The sequence below is a fragment of the Apodemus sylvaticus genome, chromosome 16, assembly GCF_947179515.1.
Source record: "Apodemus sylvaticus chromosome 16, mApoSyl1.1, whole genome shotgun sequence".
Classification (NCBI taxonomy): domain Eukaryota; kingdom Metazoa; phylum Chordata; class Mammalia; order Rodentia; family Muridae; genus Apodemus; species Apodemus sylvaticus.
The window spans coordinates 52557300-52581275 of record NC_067487.1 but is presented as its reverse complement, the minus strand read 5'-3'; the positions used below and the strand labels follow the sequence as shown (position 1 = coordinate 52581275).

The 23976-nt window shown below is 41.9% G+C and overlaps 1 protein-coding gene across 2 annotated transcripts in view; it reads right to left on the bottom strand.

Annotated features, from left to right (window-relative positions):
• The window catches only part of Ndufaf2 (NADH:ubiquinone oxidoreductase complex assembly factor 2), a 113598-nt gene that overhangs the window by 56104 nt on the left and 33518 nt on the right, over positions 1–23976 (bottom strand). The window lies entirely within an intron of this gene.

Here is a 23976-nt window from a genome sequence, read left to right as displayed (position 1 = left end):
GAAAGCTCCGCCCAGACTTCACTTTGCCTTTAAAATATAGTAAATATCGCTGTTATTTCTAGACTCAAAAATGTTCATAGCAATCAAGGATTTGGTCATTTATCACAGGTCATAAAAGAGTCAACAGCTGCAGTACTGCTCCTGGTTCACAGGATAGATGTGACAGTTTTTAAATATAAACAGTTTAAGGAAAATGGAGTACATTTATTGGTGCATTCATCTTAATTTAAAAAAATTATATTTATCAATCCATGAAATTACTAATGTCCTTCATTAATCTATTTAATTTAGCTCAACATGAAGCAATATTTATCATTAGTAAATGGAAATCGACTCTGATGTAGCAAAGAGCACATAACCATCTAACTGCATATGGTAGTTATCTACTGAGCAGGACCAGCCTCTGCTACACAGTAAGAGCTGTCTCAAAAACAAACAAGCAAAACTGAAGGAAGAAACCCACAAGAAGATAAAGACTACAGTCACAGAGGAAGTCTGCGGTTACTGGGATGGGATCTCAGAAGCAGGGTGCAGGCATATAAAAGCAAAACTACCTCTTGGCCTGTGCACTGGTGGGATGCACAGTTGGTTGATCACCAAGACGGAAAGTAAGGATGGACTCAGGAAGGCATTTCCCAGACTTCTGCTACTTCTTTGCAATTCGGCGGATACTCTGTCAGTGGGTCATCAACCACTGTCACCTGACTGAGCTGGAGAGGAGCAGGGCTGCTCATAGTGACAGGTACACCTTCTGTTCTGTTAGGTGCTATTCTTCTACCTTAATTCTTGCAACAACCTTCACCTTTATAATTTTGGAAAATTATGTTCAAATGACCATCTCTGAGGGATAGTGTTTGGAATTACACTGAATTTTCAAATGGATTTAAGAATCTACTCTAGTATAGCCATTCCTATGCTAGAAACTGTGACCACACAATCAAGTTCACACTGTCTCTCTCTCTCTCTCTCTCTCTTCCTGCCTGTGTTTTCCCAACTCATGGGAATAAGTCCTTTGCACACCTTGCACACCTATCCTCACCCCCACCCCTTTGCTTTGAGCCATCTGTGATGATACCACTGGCTGCTCACTGGCAGAGAGACTGAATAAAATTTAAACTTCAGCAGCCCTTTCCCTCAGGAAAAAGGCCCACATAACTTTTGTTTTCTTTTTATTCAGCTTTTGATTATTATTCAGCTGAGTCAAGCCCACGTGGAAAAACATTTATCATATCTATTCTTTACTCTCCTTAAAAGATGTGAAGTTATTGCATCTCTCTTGGTTTCACTGCTAATCAATGTTTTTATTAATATGCTATAATTCAGATAAATTATAGATGAAACAAGATCTGTGAATTATTCTGAAAACTGAACTACAATTTATAACACAATTTCTATGGAAAATGTGTTGAATTTAAATAAGCTGCTTACATAGAACTTTTAGAATTCAACTAATTTGTAGGTTAGGAACTTGTATTATTAAAGCATACATTAGGTCTTCCAGAGTGAAATCCAATGTACAAAAGACTGGGATGCCGGCACGGCATCACTGAATGCACGTCAATGCTTGCCTGGACTGTGGAGCTCAGCTTGTGCCTGTCACACAGGCCACTGCAGTGTCTGTTGACACAGTGCATAAGATCGCTGCTATCTGACAGGGACTCCCAAGAGCTGTATCACTCGCACACCAGAGGACACCGCCCACTACTGTAACTTTTATCTCTATGACCAAAACTACCCCAGCTACACAGTGAGTTCACCATGTATTTTGTTTAGAATACTTTACTTAGACAATCCTGCATACTTGGGTTACACAGTGTTCTGTGTCTTCTCTAAATATTCTCCTTATCAACCTGTCTTCTGTAGTACTATGAGACTTTGTCTGCCATGGGTTATCTATAAAATAGGGTTTGAAAAAACAATAATTACAGGATTCTACTAATGTCTAAGAATAACATCCTGTACTTGGTAAATGTTACATATGTTAGGTCTGTGTTGTTTTTTGTGTCAATGCTCACTGTAGGGTGGGAGATTTCCCTCATGGAACAGACTTTGACCTTGTAGAGTAAGATCACGGTTAAGGCCCAGCAGTTCCATTGCTGAAGGGAAGAGGTAAACAAGAAGTCTGATGCTACAAAGGCTGAGCAGCCTTAGCAGCTCTTAGTGTAGGCACAGTTTTGCCTAAAAACTGCTAATGACTTTAGGATCAACATCCCCTCCCTCCCCACCCACCCCACCCCAAGCTGGGGATGGGGGCAGGGAACACAATGGGAACAAATTCCATCATGGCTGTGCACTTTGAGCCATACCACCTCCAGACTATAGGGGAGGGCTTTTGAGGTGTGTGCTGCTTAGTTTAGGTCTGCAATATCCTGCCAAGACTCAGTTCACTGAGCTGTAACATTATTAGGAAGGTGTGGACTGCTTAAGAGGCAGGGCTTAGTGGCAGTAGGTTCATTCAGGGCTTAGCTTTGGGGTGATACTATGACCGACCGACTGACTGTGTGGATGCTGGCTGCCCAACTCACTTCTCGGGGGTCGAAGGGGTCGAGGGGATGAGGGGGGGGGTCAGACATAAGCTGCTTCAGTTCAGTCACTCCACACTCTGGCCACCCAACCACAACAGGAAGCCTGTAAGACTTTGCTCCAAAACAAACCTTTCCTTGGCGCACACTGCTGTCGTCGGGTACTTCGTCATAGCAGTGGAGAGCTAACAGACGTAGCTGGCAAACATTTTCTTCCCTCTGTCAGTTATATCATCACTCTGATGACCATGTAATTTCCTGCACAGAAGCTTTCTAACTTGACCTAATCCCATCCTTGTATCTTCCTTTGCTAAACTATGTCAGAGTCAATTCATTATTGCTAAGGCCATAGGCCTTCCTCCCTTCTCAGTCTAGGACTTACGGCTTCTGGTCTAATATTTAAGTCTTTAACAACGTTAATTTTTCTATGGCTACCATATCTCTACAGCCAGACACATATAACAACACTTGAGTAGACAACAAGACTTACAAAATGGTGGCTATGCCACAAACTACTACAGATGATTTACAAAGCTCACTGGCACTCTATTCCTAAGCTGAAAGAGGGAGTAAAAATGAATAATTTCCATCATGGAGTAACCACATACCCTAAATATAAATACATCACAAATTCCAAGCTGTTTAAGGAAGCCGGGCAAGGGCTGTGGCAGACTTTTTGATGTTTATATGAAACACTTCAATTTCATACTATTTGTCTAATTACAGAAAGTAATGAATTAAGGTTAAGTATAAAAGTGAAACACAATTTGAAAGAATTAGCAGCTAAAATCATAGCTGTAAAAATACGCAGATGTAAACCCCTGAAGTCCACAAAAAGTTATATAAAAGTGGTTAAAATCCAGGAAAAAGCAAACAGTACAAATCATACTTCACTTCCAAAGAAGCGAACATGCAGGCATACTACATGAGCCGTGACTGAGCCCAACCTTCTGTACTGAGCATGATACGCCCAGTGCACCAACTCGAGTTACCACAGAGCCTATCGGTGACTTCTCCCTCACAGGGGCACCTATAAGATTTACACCTCAGTTCATCGGCTTTGGTGGATGCTTAGTGTGAGTCAGCCAGAGCCCAGGAACAGACACTGGGTAACAAGTGATGTCTGCAAGAAGGCCCCAGGTTTCAGGCCAGGAAAGGCTTGCGCAGGAAGAGTATTTCAATTTCACACTACTGAGTAGTTTCTACTGTAGGAAGAGGGAGAACAAAGAGAGAAACTCTCAGGAAATTAAACACGACTGCTATGCTGCTTACCCAGGACAGAGCAGCAGATCCAAATGTCATAGCTGTAAATAGTTGGGTAAAGTTAATACAACTATAAAAGCTAATAAAACTGCTAATCACACCAAACGACAGCATTTGTCTATATGTGTAAGTGTGGATGGTAGAACATATACTAATATAACTGGCAATGGCCAGAGGAAGCAATCATTGAGGTGTGTAATTAGGACCTGATCTACATACAAGAGCCACACAGATCGGAAGGCTGTGGCACAGAATCGTTTAACAAAATCAAGGACATGTTTTGATGTAATTGTACATACTCAGAAAGCTCTGACTTTCGCCTTTAACTTTTGGCGGTAGAGCAGCAACACCTACCAAGATGACTTCTGCATAAGAAGCCTAACATAAGAAGCCTATGTATTTTTAATCTACGTTAACCTGGAATATAATCATTTACTATGTTATCGTTTAGAGGGGTTTACGTTCAGCCACAGTGAGCGGCAGGTTCATCAGAGATGCGTTCTCCAGCTCCCACTGACGCAGAACACTCCCCACCTGCCAATGTCTCTCCCCAGCAGCACTTCTGCACAGATCATGAGCTGGCATATCCTCTTCACCGGCATGGAAGGCTCACACGTGGTCTGCACATCCTATGGGTTTATAATTACCAGTCTCTCTTACTTTGTGAAAGCTTCATCCACGAATCTTCCATGTCCTACTCATCCCTCCTCTGCCCACAAGAGCTGGGAACCATCCATCCATTCTTTACCTCCCCAGTTGTGCCTAAAGCGCCATAGGGGAGGTATACAGTATGCTCTTCTACTTAATATGTTTTCAAGGGTTTGCTCCCATATTTTTCATAGTTTGGTAGCTCATTTCTTCTTGGCACTGAATATCCCTCCATTGTCTTAAAGCAGAATTCAACAACATGTTTTTTTTATAAATATCATTATCTGTCAACCTATCTTTATTTTTGACTAACCTGTTCACATGATTTACACTTATAGGATACAGTGTATGGATATAAGGACATTCAGTCCTGTGTACTGGGTCCATCTCTGCGCGCGTGCGCACACACACACACACACACACACACACACACACACACACACAGACACACACACACATGCGCACACGCGCGCACGCACGCACACACACCCACACACACACAGAGCAGCAGCACTATTCTATGACTTTATCCTTCCACAGATCACTGTTATATACATACCATCAGTAAGAATGTGCTAATATCCCTCCTTCTCTCCCTATCCCATTCTCCCACACACACACATCCCTTGTGCTTTACCATTAATAGCTAACTTTTAACACTGTTTTGTACTTTTGTTACATAACAGTGTATATTGGAGATTTGCCCCCATTAACACAAAAGCTTATCTTTATTATTTTTTACAGTTGCATCTATTGTGTATATGTATAACAATTTATGCAACTGGTCTTCAAAAAATGAGTACATGGGCTTAAGGAAAATTGAAATTCTTCTTCTTATTATTATTATTTGGCTTTTTGGATTTTTTTCTTTTTTCTTTCTTTCTTTCTTTCTTTTCTTTTTTTTTTTTTTTTTTGGTTTTTTGGCTTTGTTTTTTTTTTTCGAGACAGGGTTTCTCTGTAGAGCCCTGGCTGTCCTGGAACTCACTCTATAGACCAAACTGGCCTTGAATTTAGAAATCCGCCTGCCTCTGCCTCCCAGAGTGCTGGGATTACAGGTATGTGCCACCACCACCCGGCGAAAATTGAAATTATAATCATGAAGTCATTTGTGTAAGAAGAACCAACACATTTTAACGAAATCTAAGTGATATTCTCTGGTGAAAACAGTTCTATTAAAATTACTATGTGAGGAACAGAGATGTCTCAGTGGGCGACCAGTGATTGGTGTGCAGGCATGAGGACATGGGTTCAATTCCCAGCATCCACATGAAAGGTGAATATGGCCAGAGGTGGATCCCGGGGCTTGCTGACCAGTCAGCCTAGAGACCTGTCTGAAGAGAATGAAGTGGGATGCCGTAGAGGAGGGACACAGTGTCCTTGACTGGCATCCATATATAGTCATGACTCCATGCTCCCTGGACACATGAGTACACATGCATGTACACACACACACACACACACACACACACACACATGCACGCATGCATGCACACACGCACGCACACTCTCTTATTGTTTGGTCAGATATTCTGAATAGTAGTTTTGAGTTCAAATTCACAAATGCATTTCTTTAAAAGGCTCCAGCCGCTCAGTAATAAATCAACTTGACAGGTCGTGGCTGGCTCTTCAGTCAGCTCTCTGGCCAGTGTTGCCTGTCTGCGAAGCTCACACGCCATGTTAAACGCATGTGGTTTACCATGGCTTCCCACAGGTTTCATCAAAATTACTTTATTTCGGTTTCTTTTATACAGGTTTATTTTGCTTTATAGCATGTGGAAAGCAAAATAAGAAAATGGCCTTTAAAACCTTCCCTGTTCTCTAGGAAGCTCAGCGAATATGTGTCTGCAGAGAGATATATGAAGACCAAGTAAAGACAACGTCACTGTTCTCTTTACTGGAAGATAATTTTAGAGTCTGTTCAGGGATATATAAAGCCTTACACCTCCACGCAATGCTCATTCACCCCCCTGGATAAAATAAATCTGCTTACAATTCATAGGTCAATGCTTTCTGCAATTAGAGAATCACGCACTCAGGCCTGCCAAGTTTCAAATCTGGTACTATTTTGCTCCAGTGTTGCTCTAGGTAGTGAGTTAAACGCTATCTGCCTTGAGTCGTTCCCAAAAGAGTGAAGAAACTAAGGAGTGCTGAGAGTGTGTGTGTGTTAAAGTTCATGAAAACAGCTAGACAGGTAAAAACACCCACCACCACGCCACCAACATGCCTGCATCTCTACTAGTAAAACTTCAACTCTTACGTAAGAACTATCCAAAGGAGGACTTTAGGGCTACTTGGATAAGGAGGAAAGAGGAAGGCAGAGGCTGTTTATACTGAAATCATTCAATGATCATTTTTCACATCAGGGAATTAGTATATTACCAAAACTTTAAAGAACTTAAACTTTATATATTCACTTAGCTGCAACTTTTCTCTTTAAATTACATTTTTTAGTCTTTTTACTAAACTTTAAACTACATTTTAACTCTCTTACTAAAATGTTAACTTTTCTAAGTGGTTTATGCTTCAGATAGAGTTCTGACAGTCAAGCAGTTATTTCCAGCTGTGCTCTATAATATTAGAGCAAAATTATTGAACATTCAATATTCCCTGCAGAATTCAGATTGAAAGCCCATTAGAGATTTCAGTTGCTGCTTTAAAACACACTTTGGATCGTATCTGTCACCTGCACGAGACGTGAGAGTGATAACAGCCCCTGTGCTCACTGTAGAGACCCATGCCACGCAATCAGCCAGTACCTTTTCCATATAGAATATTCTTGTTATTTATTCTACTGCAATCTTCCTCAAATACACGAACTTTAATAAGAGTGAACATATTTGTTCATAAAGAATACACCCGGAGGTCTTAACCTAAGGATGTTTACACAGTCATCTGGTAATTAGCATTTGAGGGACACTGACCTATATGCTCAGGGGACAGAGGGAGCATGACACTGTTTCCCACTTAAGGACTTGACACTAGCAGGAGTAAGAATAATGTATAAATATAAACAGGAAAAAAGAACCAGTCCTGGCAGATACATCTACAAAAACTCCTGGACCTAAGCTTAGGGAATATCGTGGGAGAGGGGGCAGGAAGACTGTAGAGCCAGAGGATCGGGAGTTTGTGGTGAGATTTGGTCTTCTATGAACATCAGAAGCTACATCCCCAAGTCTCATCTACATGACTGCCTAAACATGAGACAGACAAGAACAGCGGCAGACATGCTGAAGTGGATGGAGAAAGACCCATGACGCTTCAACCATACACAGAAAACCACAGTCAAACAAGGAATGTTGAGGTGTGGGAGACATAGTCTCCCCCAGGGAGGTCGTGCCCGCTGGCTATCCAATACAAAGTGGGCAGCCCTAAAAATATGCATATGTGTAACATTACACAAAGTGAGCAGTATATGTTTGGGAACGTGTGTGTGTGTGTGTGTGTGTGTGTGTGTGTGTGTGTAGAATGCATATAGTAACAATGAAAACAGAGCACTTAAGTTTGAAAGAGAGCAAGGGGTTATATAGGAGGATTTGGATGGAGGAAAGAAAGAGAACGGGGTGGGGGGGAATGAAGTAATTATAATCTCAAAAAATAACAGCAATAAAAGGAAAATAAAGTTCATGGGAGAATGTTCGGGCTTCCTAGAGTTGCCATAGCAAGGAACTAATTTCAGGCAGCTTATACAAGTGGAAGCCACTGCTTCTGTTCCAGAGGATACAAGTCTAGAATTAAGGTACAGATGGGGGCATATTTGCTCTGATGGAGCTATCAAAGGATGGCTTCCCCAATAAGGATGGCTCCAGCAGTTAAGATGACTTCCCCAGTAAGGATGGCATCCCCAGTTAGGTGGGCCCATCTAGTGACCTTTCCTTACTCTGCATGGGTGCAGCTGCGTCACATCGAACTCTGCTCCACCCCCATGTGGCCTTCTTCCCTGTATGTGCGGCTCTGCATTTCTTCCCCTCGGAGAAGGACACTGCCACTGGATGAGGAACGTCTTAGTTATGCCCGAAATGACCCTGTCTCATATAGTGAGGCTGACTTCTGAGGTTTCACTTCAGAAATAAGTCTGTGGAGAACTTATTCAACCCATTCCACTGGCTGTGCAGGAGGAGGGTCAAAGCACATAAATGCTTGTTTCGTCAGCATGTAAACTTAACATAAACCTGTTCCAGGACGTACACATTTGGAGAAGTTATTCAAGCATTCAAATAGGAGCTTTATAAACCACCATCTCAAAAAGAATCTCAAATGATTCTATACAATGTTCTCAAGCCCCCAAAGCACCATTACACCACCGTCTATATGAACGCCTCCTCCGAGTTTACCTGCCGGGGTGAGTGTGCGATCCACTCCTACTTACCCCCAACACCCAACGAGCATCAGGACAAGATTTGCTTTCTCTTTGATGAACTATGTTCGAGATGCTGTGGTTTACTAGATACACTTGCTTGTCTTTGTCAGAAGTAACAGAAGTACAACTATGATCACATGAGCATTAAAACCAAGCCTACCGCCATCGTAGCACAAAGGGCATTCTGTTCTTTTTTAAGACGGGGTCTCACTATGAAGCTGTGGCTATCTTAGGACTCAGGCTGGCCTCGCACTCACAGATATCCACCTGCCTCTGCCTCCCAGGTGCTGGGATTAAAGGTGTGGGATACCACACCCAACACCTGGGGATTCTTAAATCACATTTTGACAAAACCTGGACTGACGGACAAACCAGAGGCTAAATAACCATCAGTACTGCTATGGTAGAAAATGATGACATCATTGACTCAGGCTCCATGGGAAGCTGAACCACTTTTGTGGGAGGCAGAGGTAGTTGAGTTTCAAAGAATTCATATAACAGCGCTGGGTGCTTCCTGCTGTGTTCTAAAGAACCACCATCTATTTGTTTTATGGGCTTTATAAAATATCATACCCTAAAAATGAGTATTTAGAAGATGAATTCTGTAAGATGGTTGATAAAATCCAGTCTTTTTTCATTCCTTTTTTCAATCGTACTTTAAGCCACGCAAGTCCAAATACCACTTCCTTAAGCGTGTGCCGGCCTCGGCGCTCTGGTACGCGGTCGCTTTGTCCTCAGCCCCCGCCTCCCCCCTTTTTTGGCCTGTCAGCTGTGAGAAACAGTTTTCTACCAATTACTGTCACAATATGAATAAATTCAAAACTGAAAATATAAGCACTGAATATTTTCAGTAAATTTATCCTAAGCTACATTAAAATAGGGCTTTAGAATTTAAGCCAGGCATTTAGTTAGTAATAAGAAGCTTTATACTTTACTTCATTTCCTACAAATAAACATACAAAAAATAACAAGTAAAACATGCAGAGGAACAGGCAGATGACAACATATGCTATTAAAAAGCCACACTGACAAAGAGAACATAAATTAGGAGACATGACCCCAAACAATAGTGCAGAACTGCTGTTCCCTCCCTCTTAGAGGTTAATTATGTTAACTATGATTGAATGACAAGCGATCAGAAGGGTTACCAGCATCTCCCGTCTCTAACTCCAGTCAGCTCTCCTACCACGTGTCTCCACAACAACCCGAAGCATGTAGCTGGTCTATGACATAACTTTGGTTCAAGAAGAGTTAGGGACATGCTACAGAAATCACGTCAGCAATCATTGTGACACATACCGCCCCCCCCCCCCCAAGGGTTCTCCACAAGGAGAACACAGCTGCACTTTGTCCTAGGCTGGCCTGTGCTAAACCTTCCTTTGGGCGAGGGGTGAACGATAAAAGGTCTATGTTTGCAGACACACAAGAGAGAGAGGGGTCCAGTCACCTACACACACAAACCCCAAGGTTGGGGGTCAACCTTGTTTGGTCAGAATATGCTATTTTTATTATTTTTAAAATTTCCCCTCAATCTGCTAGTTATGAAACCCAGGGCTTCCCACACACCAGGTAAATCAACTGTCACTGAGCCTTTTACATTTAAGACTACCAACCCTTTTAAATTTTAAGTTATAGGCTGACCTTGAACCTGCAACCCATCTCAGTGAGGATTACAGGTTTGTACAGCCACTGACATCACAGGGAGCTGGAGCTCACAGCCAGGGATTCAGACTTTCTTGAAAACCAGAACAGGATGAATGGGTAAAAATAAACAAGGAAAAAAAGTTCGAGGGAGAAGTTTTAGGCACAAGCTTCCTACTTTCCATGGTTAAGAATGACACCTGGGACACTTTCTAATTTGTGGACTGCAGGCAGTTTAGAAAAGGGTGCTGACACACAGACCCGAGGCTGGACTCTCAGCTCACTGTAAGGGGAGGCATACGCGCTTGTCTGTGTGTTCCTACTTGGTCGCCCCAAATGTTTTTCCAAATATTTTACTCCTGATGGTCTATGTACGTCATAGGTTGTAACTTCACAAACCCATAAAGCTGGAAAACTTGCCTGAAAAATCGTAACTTCTATTATCACCACCTCCTGTCTGTCCTGCTGTCGGTCTCTCCTGCCTCTCCTTCCCTCTTATCACCCATAGCCAACCAATTGTCCAGTCACTTTCATTTCTTTCCCCACGCCTTCCAAAAGCTGCCCTGTTTTACAACTCAACGGCTCCCCTTCTCCTCAGCAGATCGCTGTGTGCCTGTATCACCGCAGTAGCAATCCCAGCGCACAGGGCGCCCGCATTCTGGTCTGCCACAATCATCTCTTTAAAGCACCTCCAACCACATCACAGTGCTCCCAGAACTACAAGGCTTTCCATTAACTGGAATTTCCCAAAATACATCGTACAGATTATCAGTGTCACAAGATTTTAACATGTTTAAATTTTAAAACAGGGGGAAGTGGGGTAGATTGTTTTTCCAAGTGCTTAAAAGAAAAAGTGGTTTCTTCTTAGCCAAACTGTTCAAAGCTCTTAGTAAGCTAAACTACACATTGTGTGTATCCACGATGGGGAATTACACATCTCACAGATCTGCTCTGTGGCAGAGCCTGTCACCACAGGATCCCTTGTCAGCTGCTGCAGAATGCCAGGACAGATTTAGAAAGCCCAAACTTTGTTCCTTGTGGTTCTCTATAGGCTAATCTTAAACTGCTTTAAATTAGCGCTATTTCTGGAGATTTACATGAATGTCCACCTTCAACTCTAACTCCATGCTATTGTACATGATATCACATAACCCTGCCCCCATTCCCAATCCTAAATCTGTTGACTCATGACAATTGTTAGGACCTAGGTAAAGCATTAAGGCTGAAATGGGATGTTAAAGACTAGGTAACTGTTACCTGGCTGGCTTGCCATTATAAGAACACTTTCTAATGCCAAGACTGATTACATATTTTGTTATGTTCTGTGCCCTTGGAAACCAATCATGATAGAAGTCAGTAGAACTGTTGTGTATAGCTACTCACAATAAGCTTGAATTCAAACCAACCACCCCGTGGCACTTCCTGCCCCTGTGTAGAAGCTTTTATGGTATTTGCCTTATAAGAAGGCCCTAGGATGGACTCCAACATAAGAGAGATACCTGTACTAATATAAGAAAATATTTGGAATAAGACTTCCATTTTGAGTAGTGGTATAATGGTTTGGCCCAATGTTACTTGCATTCTAATGCTAGTTTGGGGCCCCCAAAACTGTTTGCCCCAAAGTCGAGAGAGTCCACATGTCAGACACTGAGGAACACTGCACCCAGTTAATTCTGATTGGTGAATAAAGACGCCGACAGCCAATAGCTGGGAGGAAAGACAGGTGGGGTTAAAGGTTGGCGGGCTTGAGGGAAACAGAGAGCCACCATGGGCTAGGGGCCAAGAGAACGGGGCCCAGAGAGCTGCCTGGGTGGTACTAAGCGCAGCCCAGATGGAACATAGTCATAACTTGGGTAATGGATGGGGAGATAGATTCTAGCAGCATGGAGGGTAGGCAGCGCCCTAGCTATTGGGCAGCATTAGTTATGTTTAAAAATATAAAGGCTATGTCTCTTTCATCCAGGAACATAAATGGTCTAAGGCAGGCAGAAGCCCCAAGCCAGGATTTTTTAAATATTATTTACTACATACTGGTCTAGTAGAGTTTAAGTTCCCAAGACCTCCCTAGGAACTGACACCCTACTTGGTGGAGACATGTACATGGGTAACTGGCATCCTGGTGGCAAGCTAAAGACATGAATGCTAGACAAGTCCCATCCTGGTAGACAAGTTAGGATGTGAATATTAGACAAGTCCCCTGCCATAGCTGAATACCCCGACCAATGGGAGCAGGATACCTGTACAACAAAGAAGTGTTCCTAAGGAAGCCCCCTGTCCCTAAATCCTGAGAGCTGAAGTGAGCTGGCAGAGATGTTTGTGGATTTGGATCCCTGTAGGAGCTTCACTCAGGCCAGCTTCCCGAATCTGGAGCTCAGCCTTGGCCGACCAGGTCTGGGGTGCTCTCTGGCTGTCTGACTGAGGTCAGTCTGTGTTCATTAATAACACCCACCTTGCACCGCACCATCATACACACACACACACCCTACCACCACCAGACACCACACACACACACACACACACACACACACACCACTGCCACCGCACCATCATACACACACACCCTACCACCACCAGACACCACACACACACACACACACACACACACACACCACTGCCACCACACTACCACACATGCTCGTACTTTATCTAATTCTTCACTTGGCATTCAGACTCTGCTTGGATTCAGACTACAGGGAGACAGACCTTCCTTTGCATTTAATTCAGAAAGCAGGATTCTCAAAGGAAGAGGTGTGGCTTTTGAACCAGCCCATAGTTATCAACACCTTTGCAAACAACATGGACTTGAGAATATTTGTTTCCCTTCCCACATCCAGCCTACTCCACCCCCAAAGGCCACATGATGCAGCACGAGGTGTTCCTGGTCCCTGGTGTCCAGGAAAGGTCAAGTAGTAGGGAGCACCAACAGGAAGCTGAAAGGGAGGAGGGAGCAGAGTAAGAGGCAGACTCTGCTGGTCCTCTTCTTACACAGTTAAATGGCCTGTCCATCACTCTTGGCCCCAGAGCTTGTCTGTCATCCAGAGCTTGGTCACAGACACCTTCCCTTTGCTCCAGAGCAGAGCTTCTACTTTTTCTACTCCTGACCCACTGTGGACTGAGGAAGTGCTATATGAATGTGGGATGCAGGTCTCTAAATCTATACAGACACATTTACTGGTAACAGATCATGAAAACATTTCCTTTTGACAATTCCTTGGTATCCTTGTAACCTCACCATTCCTGTGAAACGACAGGGACTGCACACGCGAATGAGAGAGACAGGCTTCTTTGTTTTTATGGGATAAATTAAATCCTAGAGGAAAAACTAATCCTGTCAGATGTTTAGCATCTTCAGTGTTTTTCAGGGTTGCCTGATACTTTGAGTTGTAATCCTCATGCTGAGAATTTGCCTTACCTAAACACATAGCACACAATGGCATTTCAGAAACTGTTGGAAATTCTGTCCTACACCAAAAATTCATTTAATGACTCTTTTAAATGAAACTCAAATAGCAACTTTTAAAATCAAACATTTAAAAATAATGTAAGCTAAAGTTAGTTAATTTTCTACTTACATGTTGAGAGATAGCAGTAGGGAAATATTAACCATTTTGGTTTTCCATAATGAAACCATCATGTTTCTATAAAAGGAGTCAACTTCATATGCACAGTTAAGTCACTGCACCCACTGTATCAGGCAGTGCTCCTTGGGACCACACTGCACGAGAGGGAGGTATACCAGGCAGCTCCTTGGGACCTTGTTTGGAGCCATGGGTGTTCAGAACCAAGGCTGCAGTGAAGGCACGGACGCAGCATTAGCACACACTGTCAGTGGGACCACAGGTTTACTATGCACTCAGTGTGAATTAACCTTTTGTTGTGAATCCAGAAAACTTTATCTTTGCCATATTTTTTATGAATCCCAAATCCAGTTACCCCATATGAGGTCATGACGGTCTAAGAGAAGCTGAGTTTAGCTGCTAATCTATCCAACTTCCAGGATCCCTCTAGGGGGAATAAAGACAAAAGCCCAAACACACCAGGGTTAGAATGGGAAGCAAGCCGAAGGCTTCTGAGTAGTCCAGGGAGCATTTCAACACGATGATTCTACAACAGAGAGGCTTCCGACACCAGTGCAGGGCTTTGATTGTTCTCTCAATCTGAAAAAGAATATATGCTTCTCTGGCTGCAACAAACAGGCTTCCAGATGAAAGCCAGCTTTGCTTCCTGCATGACCTCTCAGCAACAGTGCACATCCCACCAGTGCGTAGACACATAGTGCTTAAGAGTCAGCAATATTATCTCAAAATCAATTCAGAGCCCAGTCCTAGAGCGGGCATGTGCTTTCAGGGTCAGAAATAAAGTGAGTGATAGTTGGCAGCGATGTGACAAATACAACTATGTCCTGATCACAGTAATGTGCGAGTTAAGACAAATGTTTCCTTCGAATCCAAAGTGCAACAGTGCCTCCTTAAAAGAACGCATGGTGTTTCAGGCAACAGCTAAAATGTCGTGAGGTGTTGCTTCTCTCTACCGATAAAGAAACCAGTATGAGCAGCAGTCAGAAGTCTTTAAAGTTTGTTTCACCTTATTTTAAAGACTTTCCTTGGAGCTGTTGTAGTTCACAGACAATGGAGCCAGGGATACGGAAATCTCTGTGACCTCAACCCTGTTCACATACAGCCCCTCCCAGGGACATTCCCTCACCAGGAAGTAGTTGAGTTCCAAAGCAAGTACTTCTCCAACTGCTTCCTTCAGTGACAGGCTCGGTCTTATTTCCTTGTTGGGGTCGGCGTGGGTAAAGCATTTGCTTATAGTAAGGTTGCTGGGAATGCTCTGGACAGTTAGTTTTGCAGGCCCAGCAGCTCCATAAGGCATACAGACTGTGTGCCTAGGATACCTATACACTGAGCACAGGAAGACAAGAATGTGCTAAAGAAGAGGGAGAGAGGTAAGAGGCTGCCAGGAAGTCTGCTGGTGAGGCTGCGCAGAGGAGCACAGGCCTAGAGCTGTGAGCAGGGGGCGGGCCTAGGGCCTTTCCTCAAGTACTCGAGAAATACTGACTATCCAAAATTTTACATATCTTCTGCCACAGCAATACCACATCTGGGAATTTAACTTAAAAAATACAAGCACGTGTAGAAAAAGACATTTCATTGGATGTTTATGAACACTTTTTAGCAGTAACAAAACCCTTTATATGAGTCAAATAGCCAATTATGGATTAATCACAGGAAAAATTAGAGTTCATCACACTATGAAAATATATGCAGCTACTATGCAGCTCTGGGGCTCGTGAGGTGCCGCCCGCCCTCTTTGAGGGTCTATTGGAAGTTACTGGTTGCTGAGGCAGGGGGTGTCCCTTTCTTCAGTGGTGTAGCCACTGAGAAGTTGCCACTGCAAGCAACTCCCTTTCTCCTCAGTGAGTTATGAACACAGACTCGAAAGGAGGGAGACTTGGTGGGAAGACCAGTCTCAGCTGGAGAGGAAGGAGACAAGAGAAGGGGAGGATGGGAGAAGGCTAACATTCACTACATACATGCAGGAAATTGTCAAAGAATAAAAGCATAAACATATGCATCTTTAAAAGAGTAATTTAGTTGCATGTCTTCTTGGTTTGCTTCGGGGTACCAGCCATGAAGCACAGGGATGGTAAACAGAACAACTGGTTTTATGTAAAATAAATACTTCTCCAAATCTCATTATGTCTGCTTATATATCAATATACAGATCACATGAGCATGGGAAAGTCATCGGAGCTGCAGAAGTGTTGAGATGCAGAGCTGACAAGAAGATGGGGCTCAGTGGGGAGAGATCACACCCAGAGCCCAAGATCAGGGCAGGCAGTGTCTGCGCTAGGAAGCAAAAGTGAGAATGCCAATCTTTTAGTACCGTCTTAGCACTTTACCTGGCTTTGTTGTCAATGTCTGTTTGGAAAGTTCCTACCTGACACATAGTATCTATTCACTCATTTGTTTGCCTCTGCCACTAAAACACAAAGCCCAGGATTGAAGTTCTGTGTGTTACTGGTGTGGCGGCATCTAAAACACGACAGACACCAGTCAGTACATACTTGTTATATAAATAATGAATGAGTTACAACTCATGTACAAGAGTTAAAAATAGTCATAGACATGGCAAGCTAAAACAGTAAGCAATGATTCTACATTGATGATGAAATTAAACTTAAAAAGGTGGGAGGGCAGAGATGGTTCTGCAGTTAAGAGCACTGGCTACTCTTCCCAAGGACCCAGGTTAGGTTCCTAACACCCATCTGGCAACTCACAACTTCTGCAATTCAAGGTCCAGCGGATGACACCCTGTCTATTGGTTCTACTGGCAATGCATGTGGTACCTTGAATTGCAGGCAAACACATGAAATCTAAATAAATTATAAATAAATTTTGAAATGAGAGAAAATTACATCTAGCTGAAAGATTTGGCTTTTAACACATGGTGAAGAGGACACTAAGCACTGGTAGTGAGAGGGAGACTACTCAAGCGTCTCCTGGCAGAACACGCTGTTCAGACCGTCTAACCTGAAAGAGCTTAATCAACACCTGAAGCAAATCCTGAGCTTTAGAAAAATAAGGCACAACTACTAGAAGAAATGCTATTCTTTTCAAATTAGAATAGATGAAACTCTCAATTATAACCACAAACAATACATCTGGAAACATTTTCTATGTTCTAATATTCATAATCTAGTATGTTAATAATGTCCAATGATTTCACATTCATATTTTCTAGGTAATCTTATATATTTGGGTCACATTGTTAATAAATGTAATTCTTTTCTCTATAAGGTCACTACTTTTACTTAAACTTGTATAAATGCTATCTGAGGGCACACTGTATCCTTAAGGCTATCTACACAAAGAGCTTGGGAGGAACAATGACTCCATCCCCAGAGCCCGCCGGTCTCCCAGAGACCACAGTATTTTTCAATTGTGTATAATATGAAGGGCTTACAGAAGAAGCGTTAAGTACAAAAATACAAGGTTTGGTCTGTTTTGCTTTTTAAAAGCACTTTAAAATGAGAATGGATTTCACAGTAGAAATTTAACCATGCTTACATTTGATATCTAAGTATATTTCATCATTTGTAGAAAATCTAGCATATACTTAAAATATGATAACATCGTTACTGCATAAACAAAAAAAAAAATCAAGTAGTTCTTAAAGACACAGGGTTGTACAGGTTTTTCCTGAATGCTTTTAAAATGAAGCTAAGTGTTACAGAAACAAAAGGCAAGCTTGTTTTCTATGGGATCAAAATAACAATCTCATGTTCTTGCAAGTAACCTACAATTCACCTGAGAATACCTATCAATTATCCCAAAATATTTCCTTTTTTCTGAATGAATATCCAAATCTCTGAAGGCTCTTACAGAGATACCTTGTGGAATGGAGCTCTGTAGCTTTAACAACTGCCTTATTTTTGCTGTTTAAATAGCGAAGACTGACTTTTAAGTATATATTAGGATTTCTATAGATGAATAAACACATATTTAGATATCAAATGTAGATATATTTAGTTGAAATCAATTAAGCTGAGGAGTCTTTCCCTCGTGGCTGCCTATATTTTTCTTTAATCCTGGTCAGTGTACACCCTTATTACCAGTAATTTGCGGCTGGAACGTTGAGGAAAATGCTGGCCTCACAGGTTTTTGTCATCTCTCCCCCTCTTTCCCTGCAGGCTTCTACTGTTGATGGCCTTTATGGAAATATAAATTCAATCAGCAGCTGCAAATTTCATGAGACGTCCATCTTCATGCTGAATTTCTAACTGAGTGTCAAAACAATCTGTGGATTTCTCCCTGATGAAACACACATTGAATTGTAAATTTCTGCAATTTCCTCACGTGTGACTTTCAGCTGCCAGGCTGGAAACAGCCTACTGGGCTCAGCAACTAATTCTCCATTCTCACTTCTCCATTCCATTCAAAGAGTTAAAACATATAAAGAGCATGGGGTCTGCTTCCCCTGCATGGACAATTAAATTTTCTGCACTAATAAGGAAACAAGCCAAATCCCCCTAAAATACATGATACATTTTATAGAGAGACTGCTGCCTAAGAGTGTGTGTGCTCTGTGCGGTCGTCTGCATTTATCTGTGCTGCCTGGAGAGAGAAGGGTGAGGTGGGCTTTGACAAAACTAGTATTTTCTATATATGATATCAACAGAGTGCATAACTGAAAAGCAGTCACAAAGTAATGACTAGCAATGACAAGCTTAATGAGATACATTTTCTGCCAAGTATTTCCAAGAGAAAAATACTAAAAGAATTAAAACAGCCAGACGGGGCATTCTTCTTAATATATAATTACAACTGGGTTAATTTTTTTTTTTTTTAACCAAAGAATCATTTTCAACGGAAAAACAGATGGAAGTTCTTTTAAAGAACACACTATTACAAAACCTATGTTGTTTTACAACTAAATAAGGGGAAAAGGCAGCTTTGAATTAAAAATTCATTATACTTTGTTTCAAGATACCCACTTCTTATAAACAGTTTTCATTGTTACAAAATAAGTCACAGGCATATTTAAAAAGTCACGAAGCTACTGCAGTAAGCAAGCATTATGGTCCCTAGAATCATAAATGAAACAATGGCTTTTCAGTCATTTATTCAACAAACATTTATGGAGCATCTCCTGGGTACCAGGTAATGCTGACGGGGCCAGAGGATACAGAGATGAGCATTCTGTGCTCTTCTCAGACGGCAACGACAAAACAGCCTGCTCGAGCCAGGCTGTAGGTGCTGTGACCTGGAACAAACCTAGAAGAGCACTGGAGAGGGACAACTGTCTGTGGGCAGCAATGACACTTCCAAAGACAGAGGGGTGAGTCACCAGGAAGGCAGCACTAGGAAGAGCTGAGCTCCAGGCAGGGCAGCTGAAGCACACGGCGCACACACAGCAGCAAAGCGCAGAGACACTGTGGAAAACTGGTCGGAGCCAGACACGGCAAACAGAGCTAATGTGTGGTGTCGGGCTAGACTAGGTAGGCTGGAGTCTTAAAATATTTATTGAAGCATTTACTTTTTAAATAATAAAATATTTATTGAAACATTAACTAGAATGCAGGACAGTGGGAGGGATTTTAAGCATGAATATAAAAATAACACATTTCTCAAAAGCATATAAAGCCATACAAACTAGAGTATAGAGATAAAGAACAAACTCCTGGAGTCAGCCTTGATTCAGATCCAGTTCTACCAGATACAGCTGTGTGATTGGGGCAGGTTTCTTTCTCTACCTCAGTTAATGTGAAGAAGACAACAATCCCACCATATACTCCAGGCTTAGTATGAGAACTATGTACTGTATGACCACAGTTACAGGGCTGCTTCTCCAGCATAAAGATTATTTTCATTTAGAAAACATTCACTGGATGTTTACTGCATACTGTAGGAATACCTCACCGAAGTTTACAAAGAGAAAACCAGAAAAAAATTTCAATAATCATGAAATAGATTTTAGAAAGATATTAATATACAGAATCAATCAGTACCTTAAAATACAAAGGACCATAAAGTCAATGAAATTTCATCAGTATTTTAAAAATTCATAAAAGTTTTACAACAAAAATAGTCCCCCCCCCCAGTGTGTGTGTGTGTGTGTGAGTGTATGTGTGTGAGTGTGTGTGTGTGTGTTTGTAGTGGTACTCTATAGAACACCTTAAAACAGTACAGTGTCATAGTATTGTGCTTCAGTTGAGACTGACAAACCCTGGGCTTCAGACCTGACTTCAGGCCCTAAGGGCGTAGAATGGCAGCAGTCCTCAGCAGAGGGAAACTTTACCATGAGCTGATGACGGGTGGCAGAGGAGGCACTCAGCATGTGCGTAACGTTCACAGTATCAAAGCGGCACAAGAAAATCTAACCATGAGGTGCTTGGTGTTTGAAAGGAGCGAAGCAAAGGGTGACTTCAGCGTGGAAACATGCGGGAAGCCACCAGCAACACGTTTAAAGTTTAGAGAGATATCACGGGTGTAAGAGGCTTCAAATGCACTCTGTCGTGCAGTGTGAAAATGATAAACTTGCAAACAAGATCTTGCTAGACCTTTGAAATTCTTTAGGATCCAAAGGACATAAAAGAAACTAATGCTATAAGGTACCCACCACACTAGATTTCTGCAGAAATAATCTCAATGAAAGATGATTTTTAAAAAAAAGAGATGAGACCACCATGATGGGAAAACTTTAGCTGGTGTAATCAGACGAACTGACCTTCATAAACAGAACTACGGCACTGTGGTGGAATACTGATTTCACTCGCCTTACGATGGTTGACAGCGACCTCGAGTTCATGATGATGTGTATGAAAGGGCATCTATACCATTGTTCTGCATTTTTATATAACAGAATTATATAACTGTAATTCTGTTCTATATAACACGGTACATGAGACAATCACCGTATGAAGAAGAAACAGGTTTTGTGTTCCATTTGCCCAACTGGTCGGTGTTCACTCATGTTCTGAACCTGGCTCTGCTGGAGCAGCTGAGCAAGGAAATGGAATGCACGTTCAGCTTACGCGGCCTTCAACTCACCATGGCTCTGGGAGGAGACAGCACACAGCAAGGCAAGCGCATCTGCAATCTGAAGGTGACCAAACGCAAGAGTGTTTAGAGGGAGTTTTGGAAGGTAAGAGAAAGATGAAGAAGATGAAGATGAAGCAGTAGCAGCAGTAGCAGTAGTAGTAAGATGGTTTTTAAAGACCCAAAGAGAAACACAGTAAATCATCATCAAAGGAAAACAAGATCTGATAAAGGACACAGAGAGGGAGCGGGAGGCAGAGGAAAGTTTGAGGCGGGCTGGCTAAATGTCTGTAAGAGGGCTGTTACACAAGCATGAGGACCAGTGTTTGAATCCCAACCACCCGTATAAAGAGCCAGACAGACTGCACACTTCTGTAAACTCAGCACTGGGAGAGAGCTGGTGGGCAGCTACCCAACCCAAACGGCCAGCTTCTAGGTTAGTAAGAGACTCTGTCTCAGGACAATCAGGCAGGAGAGGGGGCAGAAGACACAAGATGACATCTTATTCTGGTCTCCTCATGCATATACACACTACAGGCCACACATGAAAGTGTATACATACACACATACCACAGGCCATATATGAATGTGTGCATATATACACATGTACCACTTACACCATGGGCCACACATGAATATGTGCAAATACACACATACCACATATGCTATAGGCCGGCCACGTATGAATGCATGCACATACACATATGTACCACATATGCCACAGACTACACATGAATATGCACACACACAGAATAAATTATGAGGAAATGTACTAGTGAACATATTGTAAAACTAAGCAAATGATATTAGCAATAACAGTAAAACTTGGACAGTACAAATTTTATTTACAGGAAAATACATAGCCCTAAGCCTTTATCTCGGGAAACAAAAAGGATGCAGATAGACGACCTGAGACTTCTAAGAAAGAAGAATTGGTGAACAAAAACAAATAAAATAGAACACATAAAACAGAAGTAGAATTAATTTAATGAAATATAAAATAAATACCAAAACCAAAATCTGGTTCTTAGATAATAGACAAATTTGTAATTCAACTTTAAGAGAAAGAAATCTAAGTAAACAACCCTAGGAATTTAAAAATACATGAAAAATCAGAAGAGAATATTATGTTTTTATACATGTGAACTTTAAATTTTAGAATAATTTCTAAAACACGTACATTCTTTTTAATGTATATGAGTGGTTTGCCTAAAGGTACCAAACGCATGCAATGCCTGCCAAGGCCAGAAGTGGGCGCCAGATGCCCTGGAACCAGAATCAAACCGTTGTGAACCCCCATAAAGGTGTTCAGACCTAAACCCAAGTCAAAAGCAGCAGGCGCTCATAATAGCTGGGCCAGCTCCCCAGACTCTAAAATATGTGTGAACTATTAAAAACAACCAAATAATTACAAAGGGCAAATAGAACTTAATACTATTAAGAAACTGAACTGTCAAAATGAAAAATCTTATAATCAAGAGATTTTAGTGCAAAATTTCTATAACAATCTTTTATTTAGATGATAAATTTATATAGGCAAGACTCCAAAGTCTAATTCTTATTTAAGGTGCTTATCTTGCCCTACATACACTACCAATTCACTGGTATAGGTGCTAACCAAAATAATCTTACTAGGATATTAATCAGTGTCTATAGAATCTGCCTGTTGTAGGCAGTTGTTTTACATTTACTACCAGAGAAAGTATTTTTTTTTTTAACCAGGAGAAAGAAATAGAGGTATGATCCGATTCTGAGTCAATGGACAGAGAAGAGAAGGTGGGTCCCTGCCCTGGCTGCTCCTGGTCTTATTCAGAGGACATGGGGGCTTAGGAGTGTGCCATTGTCACCACCTGGCAGGGAAAACACACACTTTTGAAAGATAACACCACTCTCCATCTTTCAACATAACACTGGCCCATTTTCTTACTGCAATAGCAATTCACAGTTCACACCTAAATACAAGCTCCAACCGGGCCAGGTAACTGCTTAGAAACAAAGGGCTTTGGACCCGGGCTCTGGGCTGTGGGGAGAAGACTGCTCCAGAGACTGTGGCCATCAGCAAGGCAGGCAGGAAGCGGTGGCGCCTGTCGCTGCCGAGCTCCCTTCCACCTTCAGGGACACACCACATGGACACAGGATACACAAGAGAAGCAGAAAGCAGACCCAGCCGGGAAAGCAATCACCTCTGCTCTCTCCCGACAGTAAGCCTGAAGTTTCCCTGCAACCTAGGTGTTTGCTACCATGAAACGTGGCTGCCAGCTCAGAGACGCCATTATCACAGTGTCAAAGTGCACAGGGGCACAGCCGTCACGCAGGAGGCTTCACGCCCACAGTTCGCAGCTAACTGCGGCTTGTTGCTTGCTTTCCCAGCCTGTATATAGCAGCCTACTTCCCACTTTGATGCCCTATTATACTTTTATATAAAAAGAGGTGTTAATCGTTCCAAAAGGTAAATCATTTTTCCTTGGTAGAAATATTTTTAAAAAATCAGTTAATCATACATACAATAAGGATATTTATAATTGTTACTACTTTTTAACCTTTTTCATTCAGATTTTAAACTAACCTTTAACTATCATTTGGAAATTTATAGTAATATAAAATTATTTGCTCACTAAATATGGAAAAACTTCTGAGTACTGGAAAAGACAGAGAAATATTTAAAAACGTGTTTCCATGACTCTCCTGTTAAATATAGAAACAGGAAAAAAAACCTAGATTTATATTTAGTAACAGTTAAAAATAATTAAAAATAGCAAGTCAGATAAATATACTTTGTATCATCCACTCAGACAACACATTTAATTCTGTTAGCAGACATGGCATACTTTCACAAAGTACAGTATGGAAGCTGGGACTTAATGCACATCTGCTTCAAAACAAAGCCAACACTTCCACAGTCAGCCATCCCAGTGAGTGACGACCTTCACTTCAATTTGGTCTCAAGAGGGAATGGACAAGATACCTGAGAGGCAGGGGCTGCACTCCTAAGCACTGCTTT